The sequence below is a fragment of the Saccopteryx leptura genome, chromosome 2 (genome assembly GCF_036850995.1).
Source record: "Saccopteryx leptura isolate mSacLep1 chromosome 2, mSacLep1_pri_phased_curated, whole genome shotgun sequence".
NCBI lineage: Eukaryota > Metazoa > Chordata > Mammalia > Chiroptera > Emballonuridae > Saccopteryx > Saccopteryx leptura.
In genome coordinates, this window is record NC_089504.1 from 114,523,133 (window position 1) to 114,535,520 (window position 12,388).

At 47.0% G+C, this 12,388-nt stretch overlaps 1 protein-coding gene across 3 annotated transcripts in view; it reads left to right on the plus strand.

The window, feature by feature from the left end:
• Positions 1-12,388, plus strand: part of TSPAN9 (tetraspanin 9) — a 225,683-nt gene that overhangs the window by 82,845 nt on the left and 130,450 nt on the right. Inside the window, exon 3 of one of the 3 annotated variants that reach the window (XM_066368595.1) lies at positions 8,971-9,098. The exons of the other annotated variants lie outside the window; for them this stretch is intronic. The gene's annotated coding sequence lies outside the window, so the exon portion shown is untranslated. The remainder of the gene's footprint in view (positions 1-8,970; positions 9,099-12,388) is intronic. 3 annotated transcript variants of the gene reach the window in all.

Below are 12,388 nucleotides of genomic sequence, written 5' to 3' on the forward strand. Positions count from 1 at the left end.
GCCCAGGGTTTCGAACCGGCAACCTCAGCATTTCCAGGTTGACGCTTTATCCACTGTGCCACCACAGGTCAGGCCCAACTTCATTTTTTATGTGTGGATATGTGATGTACAGCACCACGTTTGGAAATGGGTGGGATGTTAAGGGTCACTTGGAGCAGCCCGTCATCTGAGGACAACACCTAGTGTGGAGCGTGGCTTTGGGTAAATACTCTTGGTTGCCATTCCCTCTTTCTCTGCAATGGCACCAACACACAGCTCCCAGCCCTTTGACAGTATCTTGTGTTGAGATTATATAATTCTGTGTTTGTTTAACTTGTCCTTCACAACTTCCAGAATGGGTGTTTGGTGTTTCTGGATGCTAACTAATTGATTCTGGTGATGGTGAAGGTCAGAACAAGAGGATGTAGGCTTTCATCATAGCAGAGGTATTCCTGGCTGTGAGCCCTACTGGAACCAGCAGCAGAGAAGTTGTCAACTCTCCTACCTGAAGAGGTATTTGGGCTCCAGTTGATGGGGCTCTTGCAAGCCCTTGATTGAGCTGTGGAAGAGATGATAGTGACAGCTGAGATCAGAGGTGATGGGTGTTTAGGCAAAGAAAGGTAAGAGAGTATTTTCAACATTTTGGCTCATTTAATCCATTTCTGTTTTTAGACCAGAAGAGAACCACTTTCTTTCCCCTCAGCACCTTTTCAACAGAGCTAATAGGACCCCTGAGTAGATGAAGGGCCGTTAGTGAGACAAGTTAAAGTTATACCAGGCTCTATACTACATGTCCCCCTTCTCTCCCAGGCCTCAAAGCATCACCTTCCCCACCATGAGAGCTGAGGCAGATGTGGAGGCATCTAGCAGTCCTGGGTAACCGTGCCAGAGGGAACGTGGTGGCAGCCTTAGAGGACACAGGTCTACTTCCTGCCACTGTTGACAGGATGGGAATGGGGGGGGGGGGGTGTCTTGCTAGATTTACGGTGTAAATCCATCAGGAAGGGCCCCAGCTCTCTTCTCCAGGCTTATTCCCTTCCTTTCGATGGTCCCTGGCTTTAATCAACGCAGATCACAACCGTGCTTGTTTCTACTCTTCACCTGTATGTCCTCAGCAGTGGAAACTGCCTGGCACTATGAGCAGTTGTTGAATGAGTGAATGAATGAATGAATGAATGCTTTCCCACCTTGACCTCATGCCTTTCCTACCTCATTCCCCATTGCCCTTTCGCAGATTCCAAAGCCTATCTATCAGCTATTTAAGGTCCAGCTTATGTATCTTGTCCATAAAGCTTTGACCCTATAATTGAATCCAGTGATTTCTTTTCTTTTCAATCTTCTATTCATGATGTTTTTACCTCTGTTTTGCCACTTTCCACGTTCTCTCCTGTGATAAAATACTCATGTGTATGTCCAAATCTCAGAATCAGAACACAGGGCATGAGATAGGGAACACACTTTCTCATTTTGTATTTTAATGCCTTTCTGTCGCTTCACTCACCACACCTAGCGTGATGTTTTATAGACATTTGCCACTCAACAAAGTCTGCTTAATTACTGTGCCTAGGCTACTGATGGTTTGTGCTGGGTCTCTGCCCCCAGGGTAGTGTTATGCATACAGTTAATGCTGCACAGAGGATTTTCCTGGGTTTCACATCCTGGAGAAGGAAGTATCTGCAAGAGACAAATGTGAGTGTGTGGTGTTCCCCATCCATTGTGTATAATTTACATATCTCTGTGTAGGGAACATCAGCTCAAATGCATTACTAAGGTATTATACTTGACTCCTGGCAGGAAGAATTGGAGCAGATAACACATCACTGGTAATCTCTTACTCTGCCCTGGAGGATACAGAAAATCTCTGGTGTGAGTTGCTGCCTGCAGATATTAGAGACTACCTGCTATGTTAGTGTGGTGGCTGGATTTCTTTCTGCAGTTTGATTAGGCAGCTCTTCTCTATTTTCTGTTTTTTGCAGTCCCCCCGCCACCCTGAGTGGGGTCAGAGGCTGCAGGGAGGGAGGGACCACTTACAGTGCTGAGCTGTCCAGGGCCTTTGGGGAAGACTGGACTGGCAGGGAGGCTCAGGCCCAGGCTCAGGTGCCCAGTCCTTGATGAAGGAAAAGAGGAGGAGGGAATGATAGCGGCCCTCTGAACTGATAAGGACCTTCTGTCTCCCAGTGCACTTTCGTGTCTCACATTTCTGGGGGATGTTTTTACAAAATTCTGTTCTCAGACACTGGGTCTACAGAGTGGCGAGGAAGGTGACTTGTTCCTGGTGTTAGTAGCAAGGACAGGAGGGAAGTTCGCACTCTATGGGATGCAGCATTGCTTAGGAAGCATGTTAGCAGCATTGCTTGGGAAGCATTTGATGCATGTTTGTCCAGTAAATGCATAGTGGGCATTCAATTTGATTTGAGATGAAATTTGATTTGAGTTTTCCAGATTTTACTCCCAACTCACGCCAATCTCCTTCACTCTGACTCAGTTTTCTCTCTTTGCTCTAGGGCTAGGCACTCTCCCTGGCCCTTGCACATATACCAACCCGACGAATGACACCCAGAGATTTCTGGATAAGGTGATGCAGAATGTTTGTCCTGTGAGTCAAAGTGGCAGGTCAGCAAATACTAAACTGCAAAACCCCTCGTCCTTGGCTTGATGCAGGCGTTGCTAAATGAACACAGCACTCTTTTTTTGCACCCTGCTCAATCCTTTTCTACATAGCACTCCAGGTCGCCACCACTGAAGGGCCACGATGGCATTTAGGATGTCAAGTAGGCTTTATCTTGGGTATAGTAAAAAGAGCATTTGCTGAGGGTCAGAAGACCTAGCTTTGAGCCCTGGCCTCTCCATTCTGCTTTGTGATGTTAGGATAATCCCTGGACATTTTGGAGCCTTGAATTTAATGGTTTCTTTGGTCCCTTACAGCTCTGAAATTCTAGGATTCTGTGGTTCTCTTGGTGGGGAGGGAGAGGTTCATCATTGCATGGCCTGGCCACAGAGGGGTAGGATTAACCTCCAGGGTCAGCAAGCTTACAGAGCTCAGGAAATGCCTCTCTGTGATCCGTATTTGGTCCAGAGACAGGTGGTGGAGCCTGGAGGAGGGGAAGTTCACTCACAGCCCCAGGCTGGGGGAAGGGAGGCCTAACTCAGCTGCCCTTGTTTCTGATGGAAGGAAGGTCTTCAGGCCCCAGTGCTCACTACATTTTGATTTTAACAAAGAAGCTGCACCCTGTGAGTTAACTCTTCCATGTCAAGTATTTGGCCTCTCTAACCCATTGCTCACTTTCTATTGGTGGGGGCAAGGGGAGTTGTCAGTGGAGAGTTTATGGGGAATCGAGGTTTACCCACTCTTCAGTAAACTTTTATGAGATGCCAATTCCTTGGGCAGATGCTGCTCTTTGGCCTCCAGCAGATGACTGCCTTTGCCGCATTGTTCCCCCATACTTTCTTGTTTGGTGGGGGAGTCCAGAAATATTTCAAGTGTTAGTAAATCAGTTCCTTTGTCACCACTGCAAAGCCAGGTGAGGGTCGTGGAGCATTTCCCCCCGTTGTACAGAAGGGGATACTGAGGCTCAGAGAGGGTCGCTGGTGAAGCTGTGACTGCTGAGAGTTGGAGGGAGGTACCTTTGGGTGTGAGCTTTCAAGACTCTGAGTGTGCCCCTGTTGATCCGTGTGTGTATTTGTGAAGCACTATGAGATTAGCCACTGAGCAGAGGTTTTATTTATGATGGCGCCTAGAAGTGCGATCTGCTGCCTGCTAGAATCCATTGCCTTCAAGTGTTGCTGAGCTCCCAGGGGCATCGTAAATTTCCTAAGTAATCTGTGTGTCTGCCATGTTCAAAGGCAGCCTATGCAGAGGATGGTCCTCAAAGAGTGGAATTGGCATGGGGCTCAGACCAGGCTCATCTTTTCCCAGGGTGGCCGGTGGCTTCATTTCACAGGGCTAGGGAGGGAGTGCGGGGCTGGGAGCTCGTGGGGCCTGAGTTTATGTTACCGTCATAATAACGCTTAACTTTGGTCATGTGTAATACAGCAGATGTAGTAATTTGGCATTCATGGCTCCTCTTGACTAAAATGGTTGAAATGAGGATCTAATGTGGGCAAGACACTGGATTTTAATAATATCCAAGCTATATTAAATAGTGTAAGCCTAGTGTATATTGTAATTTTTTTATTAGCTTCCATTTGGTGAACATTTATATTTTAATTTGTAATATGCTTAGTTCTCAAAAGCAATCACACTGCCTTCTTTAAACAAATGTTCCATATTTTTTACTTTTCACTAATTTGGGAGGTATTTCTTATTACTGATTAATGAGGTTTTACTAAGAATAGGATCAAAGCATTGTGCTGTGTAAAGGTTCCTTAGAGATTATCTCATAGTCTTCATTTTAGAGATGATAAAACACTAGGTTATTATACACACACACAGATGATCAGTCATTTCTTTTACATGAACATTTTTGTCCCTTAATATGGAAGGGCTACAGAGATACATAAATGGAGAGAAATGGAAAATTTTTTCTAACCCTTTATTGAGGTAAAACACACAGACATGAAAATTCAGCATTCAGTGAATTTTTGTGAAGTGAACATATTATGGGACCAGTACACAGATTAAGAAACTGAACTTTACAAATACCCCAGAAGTTACTCTTATGCCCCTGGTCAAGGGCCCCAGGGAGCTCCAGGGTGCAGCGGAGAGCAGCGTCAGGAGGTAGCCATCATGTCACATGTAGTGCACCAAAAAGCCCTATACAAGCTTGACCAGTGGTGGTGCAGTGGATAAAACATTGATCTGGAACGCTGAGATCGCTGTTTCGATGCACCAAGGTCGCTGGCTCTGAGCACGGCTTGTCAGCCCAGGGTCGCTAACTTGAGTGGGGCAATCATCCTCATGATCACAAAGCTTGCCAGCTTGAGCCCAAAGGTCACTGGTATGAAAAGCCCAATGTCACTGGCTTGAGCAAGGGGACACTGGCATGGCCCCGGTCACATATGAGAAGCAGTCAATAATGCATAACTGAAGTGAAAGCAGCTACGAGTTGCTTCTTACCTTCTCTCTCCCTTCCTGTCTCTCTCTATCTCAAAGGAAAAATAAAAAGCCCTGTGCAAGCCCCTGTCAAGGGTAACCACCATCCTGACCTCTAACAGCATAGATTTGTTGTTGAACTTCCTGTCAGCAGAATCATATACAGTAGTGTGTGCGCTTTGTGTCTGGATTCTTCAGCATTTCTCCCTGAGATTCATCCACGTTGCTGCAAGTGGCTGTCGTCATGAGTTTTCATGGTTGTAGCATTTTACCATGGGACTCCACCGCAATTGATTAGCCTTTCCACTGTTGATGGATGTTTTAGTCGTTTCCAGGTTTTGGTTATTTTTTAATAGTACTTCCTTTTTTATGAATATTCTGGTATACCTTTTCATCAAACACATTTCTCCTGGTTTGTAGGAAAAAATGGACTTGCTGAGACATAGAATGGGTATACTCCACTTTTGATGTTATTCCCCGTTTTCCACAGTGGTGTGTCAGTCCGTACTCCCAGCAGAGGGTTCGGGTTGGCCTGTGTTTCTCTAGGCGCTTGAAATTTTCTGTTATTTTTTTTTTGCCATTCTGATGCATGTGTAGTGGTATTTCACCATGGCTTTTACTTGATATTGCTGATGACCAGTGGACTTGAGCACTAGGAGTAGGATTTTGAGCACAGACTGGGATATTTAGCTCTTATATCAAGGAAGTTACTCTGTGCCAGCCAATGAGGACTCAGAGAGACTGGACATATTTTAGGACCAAGAAGTAAACATAAACTGCAGTGTTGTATTGTTCAACATGGAGTAGAAGCAGCTGCAGTCTCTCGAGGTTGGGGTTTTGTCTTATGCATTTTTGCATCTGCCTTTCTCTTTGGTAGTTAGGAGAGTGCTGGGCACAGGCGTGGTTTAGCAAAGATGAGTGCTGGAATAGACCCAGAGTTCAGCTAGACAGGGATGATGGAGATGGGCTTTGTGGCTGTGGGGGCTGTGATGGGCTGGGTTTGGGGTGCTCACAGGCCTCTTAAATGTGGGTCCAAGTCCAGCAGCCACTGCCCAAGTGCTGTGAGCCTGGCCTCCCATGGCCTCTTCTGCAAGCTTGGGATTGCAAGTCTGTGAGCTATGGGGAATGAGTCTGGCTGCTGACAGGCTGAGTGATTCTTCTCCAGGGTCCTCCTGGGTGAGGGTTGGGTGTACCTTACATTGGACCTACAGAGTCCCCACTTGCATCGAACCTCCCTGGGCCCCTCCACTGGCTCCTTTGGGAGTTCTAGGCCTGATTCTGCCAGGTCAGGTCTCTTGGAGGAAGTGAAATGAACAAGCGTTGTAGGCCTCTGGATGAAGGCATGACCTGGGTGATTTCCTTCTGTATGGCTCTTGGGAGCCCCAGGAGGCAGTGTCATGTCCCACATAATGGACCAAAAAGTGCTATAGAAGCCCAATTTTGGGAGACTCCACACCATTTAGCTCAGTGCCCCCTGCAAGGCAGGGCTGGCATCAAGCATCCTTGGTAAAGAACCATTCACTCTTTTATCATAGAAAAAATCTCATCCTCTATACCAGTGGTCCCCAACCCCTGGGCCGCGGACCGGTACCCGTCCGTGGGCCATTTGGTACCGGTCCACAGAGAAAGAATAAATAACTTACATTATTTCCGTTTTATTTATATTTAAGTCTGAATGATGTTTTATTTTTAAAAAATGACCAGATTCCCTCTGTTACATCCGTCTAAGACTCACTTCTTGACATTTGTCTCGGTCACGTGATACATTTATCCGTCTCACCCTAAAGGCCAGTCAGTGAAAATATTTTCTGATGTTAAACCGGTCCGTGGCCCAAAAATGGTTGGGGACCACTGCTCTATACTATACCAACTCCTTCCAGATGCTCTAACCTTATTTAGTTGATAAGGTCTTCATAAAATTTTCTTTCTGGCTCACTATTTTTTTTATGTCTCTTATCAATTCAACACCAAGAGAGGAGCCAGCGTGTATGTTTCCAGTTTGTATGTGCCAGGTGCCGCAAGGGCGCTGGATGAGCCAGGCCTGGGCCCTGCCTGAAGCTGCTCGGTGTCCAGCACAGCAGAATGCATCGACACAAGTGATGAAGCTGGGCCAGTGTACAAGAGTGCCTGAAGGCCAAGAAGGCAGGTGCCACAGCAGTGGAGAACTTAGCTGCTTTGTCTCCTTTCCCCATCCCCACCCATTCCCTTGCATCTCTCTTGTCTCTCTTTGTCTAGGAATCATTATTATTTACTTGTGAAGTGGTCCAGCTAGTCTCTTTACTGATGGATGTCTCAAGAGTAGTTATAGGGATTTGTTAAATCTCCTTTCTCTTCCAGGCCAGCAGACCCTGTCCTTTGAGAAGCCAAGGCAACTCTCACCTTCCTTCTCTGTGCGTCTCTGTCAGTAAAGCACTTGTTGAGCAAATGAGTAAGATGTGATGCGTAGTCGTTGCTGGGCCGCCTCCTCTCCTGGCCTGCAGTGGGCTGGCATGTGGACGGATGAGCTCAGGTTTGGACGTGACTCGGGAGGAAGGTAGTAGAGAAATACAAGGTGGTGATCTCATGTGATATTAAATGGAGCTAGGAACATGAAGTGTGTGTACGCTTATCTTCCTATCATTTCTCTCCTCATTCCAGACTCACTGGCAGCAGTCTGCCTGGATGGGACTCTCTGTGGCATGGAGTCAGGAAAGAGAAAACTGGCTCCATTTTCACCTGCTCAGGAGTTTTCACAGACCATCCAGCTTCTAGGCTTGGAGGATTGGAGAGGGCCGAAGGCCTTCAACACACAGACTGCCTCCTCTCTCTGTAAAGTGCTCTGTTTTATCCCGTAGTGAGCAGAAGGCACTCACTCTGTTTTAACCCTTTGTGGTTAGGGGCCAGCTGGCTTCAAGGCTGGGGGAGGTCCAGAGGACTGTGCCACTCTGAGAGGAGATGTGGGGTTTTTCCTTTTTTTAAAATTTATTCATTTTAGAGAGGAGAAAGAAAGGGAGAGAGAGAGACAGAGAGGGAGAGAGAGAGACAGAGAGAGAAGGTGGGGAGGAGCTGGAAGCATCAACTCCCCTATGTGCCTTGACCAGGCAAGCCCAGGGTTTTGAACCGGCGACCTCAGCATTTCCAGGTCAACGCTTTATCCACTGCGCCACCACAGGTCAGGCGAGAGGAGATGTGGGAGAAGACCCTACCCTGGGGCCGAGACGGAGTTCATATGGTCTAGTGGGAAGACCTTTCTCCTATAAATCAGAAGCTCTGATTTCTAGTTCTGGTTCAGCTGTTAATTAGTTCAGTGTCCTTGGAAAGTTCCTGTTCCCCGTATCTCAATTTCCTCATGTGTCAAACAGCGAGATGCATACCTGCCCCTCCTGCCACCGGGGTAGCGACAAGGCCTATGTGAGCTAACAGTGTGACAGCCCAGGGAAGTGAAGAGTGCTGCTCATAAGTAATACGATATAGTTGTTAATAATGAATACTGTAAACACTCAGAGCCGTGGTGTCAGTAAGGATGTTGGTAATTACTGTGGGAAGGGCTGTAGATGCAAGGGTTGGGGTCACGCAGTGCAGAGCCCGGCTTTGTGAGGTGCTTCCAGGTCCATGATCTCACTGGAGGAGGCAGAGGCATGGCAGTGAGTCTAGAGGACTCAAGAAAGGAGGAACTTCTGAGCAATATTTGAGGGAGGGAAGAAGACGACTATGTCAGGCACTGTGGCACTCAGTGACTCCCAGTTGGCCAGAAATGATTGTCTAGGAAGGTGTAGCCCTGGAAATGGTGGAGGTGAAGGTGTGGGGGAGCCTTGAGGTGTGCTCAGTTCCCTGATGAGACGAGGTCATCTCCTTGAACCTGATTGGGGCCCGTCTTTCCTCGTTTTGGGGAGGCAGTGTGGCAATGGAAGAGCTGATTTAGGAGTCTGAATATCTTGGAGGCATGAGGTGTCCTGAGTTCCATCTCTGTCATTTTCTAGCTGCTGTGGCCTTGAGCAAGCCCCTTTTCCTCTCTAAGTGCCACATCCTTCACCTGGTCACTGCACTGTCTGTCTAACAGGCTTGCTGTGAGGACTGAGCGAGACGAAGAAGAGCCTGGCAATAGAAGGTGCGTGGTAAATGTCACTTTATCTGAATTTCTTTCCCATCCATCTCCGCCATGGTATATGCAGGGAATATTCCAGAGCCTTTGACACACCCATACTGGTCCATGATTCAGTGTTTTCCTTTCTTTCTGTGGAGACAGACTTTGCAGTCACTCTCATTTAATAACAATTATCTATATTCTATGTCAGCCACAGATGTGTCCAGTTTGCATCAGAACTCATGCAGCATTAATTTTGCAAATCTATATACTTGGGGAAACCCTCAAAATTTAAAAGCAACTTTTATGGAAAAAAAACTTCTAGAAGCAGAGATATTTTTCTCCTAAAAATAAACATCTAGTTTATGGCTTTATGTAGCACAGAGAAATCACTGAGCCTGGCTCTGCTGCTGGATGGGAGTGGCCTTGGCCAGGTCACTTGGGTCCTCTTGGCTGCAGAGTGCCACACATATAGAATGAGGTGGACATGTAGATCAGGCCTCCCCCACTGAGCCCAGCAAGGGTTTTGGGGATGATGAGATGGACCCTGAGTAGAGTAGAAGGATCAGCATGACAGTGGCACCTGCTGGAAGAGCCACCGGGTCAAACTTCATGGTCCACCTTCACATCATCGCATGTTGGGCTAGGACTCCTGAGTTATATTCTCTAAAGTCTCTCCTATTCTTAAGGCTCTTTGACTTATAAAATCCTGGGTTTACATCTGCACTTGGGTGACTAATAGACATCTTAATGTGTTAGAAAGTGCGCTTTTGGCCTCCCCCTGACTCTGTTTCCTTTATAGACTAGTCAGGACCCATCCTCTTATTACTATTTCCACTGCAACAGCTCTGATCTGAGCCACTGCCATCATCTCTCACTTGGATTATAATAGCTTCCCAAGTCATCCCTGTGTTACTGCCCGTGCTCAGGTGTACCACTGAACCCTTCCCTGACCATTCTGTTTAAGACAGCTGCACTTCCCCCACCCATTCCTGGTCTCTCTCCCTTATCTGTCTTTATTGTCTGAATAGCACACGTGACATATATACAGGTATTTTTTTTACTTTTTTCTTAATTGTTTTCTTTTTTATTGCACCCATGTCCTCAAATCAGAATGTTAACCATTTGAGGGTGGGGCTTCTTTGTGTTTTTCTTGAGATTTTGTGCACTGCCATAAACCCAGTGACTAGATCACATGACATCTGTGAGCTTTAGAAACTGTTTGCCATCAGTCTGGGAATTACTGTCCACCTCTTGTTGAATTTTCCTTGATGCCAGTCCCAACCCTGAGGATCTCTTGACCTTAGACATCCTGGCCACCCCTGCGGTCTACTGCCCTCCGTACCCCCACAAGACTTCTACTTTCCTGTATTGTTATGCAGGCCTGTGTATCATATGAATAGATTTTTTTTAAATTTACTTATTTATTTTTACAGACAGAGAGAAAGTCAGAGAGAGTGATAGATAGGGACAGACAGGAACGGAGAGAGATGAGAAGCATTAATTATTAGTTTTTCGTTGCAACACCTTAGTTGTTCATTGATTGCTTTATCATATTTGCCTTGACCGTGAGCCTTCAGCAGACCGAGTAACCTCTTCCTCGAGCCAGCAACCTTGGGTCCAAGCTGGTGAGCTTTGCTCAAACCGGATGAGCCCGCGCTCAAGCTGGCAACCTCGGGGTCTCGAACCTCAGTCCTCCACATCCCAGTCCGACACTCTATCCACTGCGCCTGGTCAGGCCATATGGATAGATTTGTTACATGAGATAATTGAGGACTTGATCTTATACTGCTAACTCCCTTTGCCCAGCACAGCTCTAATACATAATAGAAGATACTCAATAAATTCCTTATTTGTTCATTTACTTGCAAATATTTTAATGAATGCTGTTGGCCAATGATTAAAATTCAATCCTAGAAATGGTCTGGACCTTTAGAAGGTATCTGACAGGCCTGAACAAAGTCAGTGACCAGATACGGTCTGCACCAGTAGGTAGGACGTGGAAGGGCATGGATGCTCAAGCTTCAGCATGTGTCTTTGGGAGTGTGGTGGCTGAGTGACAGGTTCTCTTTGTGACTGCTTCCGGGACGGCCACAATTCCCAGAGGATGAGGAGTGCACCTGTTTCTTTAAATTTCCATGGAGGGTCAAAGCTGCTCCTTGAGATTTTAAAATACGCTGCACGGTCTCGATGGTGTCAGGTAGCTAGTTTATGGGTCCTGTCCTGGCTGTGATAACTCAGGCTAAGCTGGATAATAAACGAAAGTGGGACAGAGCCGCAGGATAAATATTGCTACAGGGCATCTCGAGGAGCACAAATCATGGGAAAATATCTCCCTGGCTTTTCATTTCTCCTCTTCCTCCCTGGCCCTCTGGAAGTAGCCAGCAGAACAGGCTCTATCCATCACAGTGCTCCGCCCCCAGCCCCAGCCATGCGCTCAGCGCACAGCTGTGGGAGGAGGGATGCAGATTGTCCCTTGGATGCAGGTACTGCTCTGCCTTCCTGCCCAGCTCTGCCAGGATACCTGGGAACCAGCATGGGCTGGGGCAGTCTCTTCCCTGTGGCCATTCTCCATTCAAAGCTATGGACCACTGCTAAGCTTTGCAGGCCTGTTTATCTCTAAAATGAGGGTTTAATTGGTGGTTCTTAGTCTGGAGTGAGAATTTGACTCGCCTGGGGAATTTACAAGCAGCTAGCTAAGTCCCACCCTAGTGCACAGAATCAGCAAGGTTGGGGGGGGGGGTAGCCTTGTGTGTTTCCACATACCTTTCCCTGGCTCCTGCCAGTGGGTGCTTCTGGTGCCCAGTCCTGGTTAGGAACCACTGACTGTACAGCCCTCTGTACAAATGAAGGGTGTGAGATGGGTGATGGGTTTGGTGTTGAGATGGGCTGGAATGTGTGATCCACTCTTGTACTCAATCCATCAGCACTGTCACTTGGCAAAGCTTTCTTCAGCTTTGGAATCGTGCTTGCTTTGTAATCAACATCAACCTGCAGATATCAATTGAGCGCGTGGGGAATACAAGGATGTCTCAGGCATGTAGGCACGAAAGGTAAACAGCACAAGGCAGGTGAGTCTATTAAATGAAGAGGATGGTCTCAGCTATCCCAGCCCTCCCCTTCCAGAAGTTCTGGAGTCATTCTCAGCTTTTTCTCTTGACCCCACATCCAGGTTCACTTGTCTCCACTTCTACCCTGTCTCTTGATTTTATTTTTCCAATTCTCTAGATGCTTAGGTGTCTTACCTGAATGTTCTAATAGCCTCTTAACTAACCCTCGCCAAACCGTTCTTTGCCAGTCTCCAGAGTGGCTGT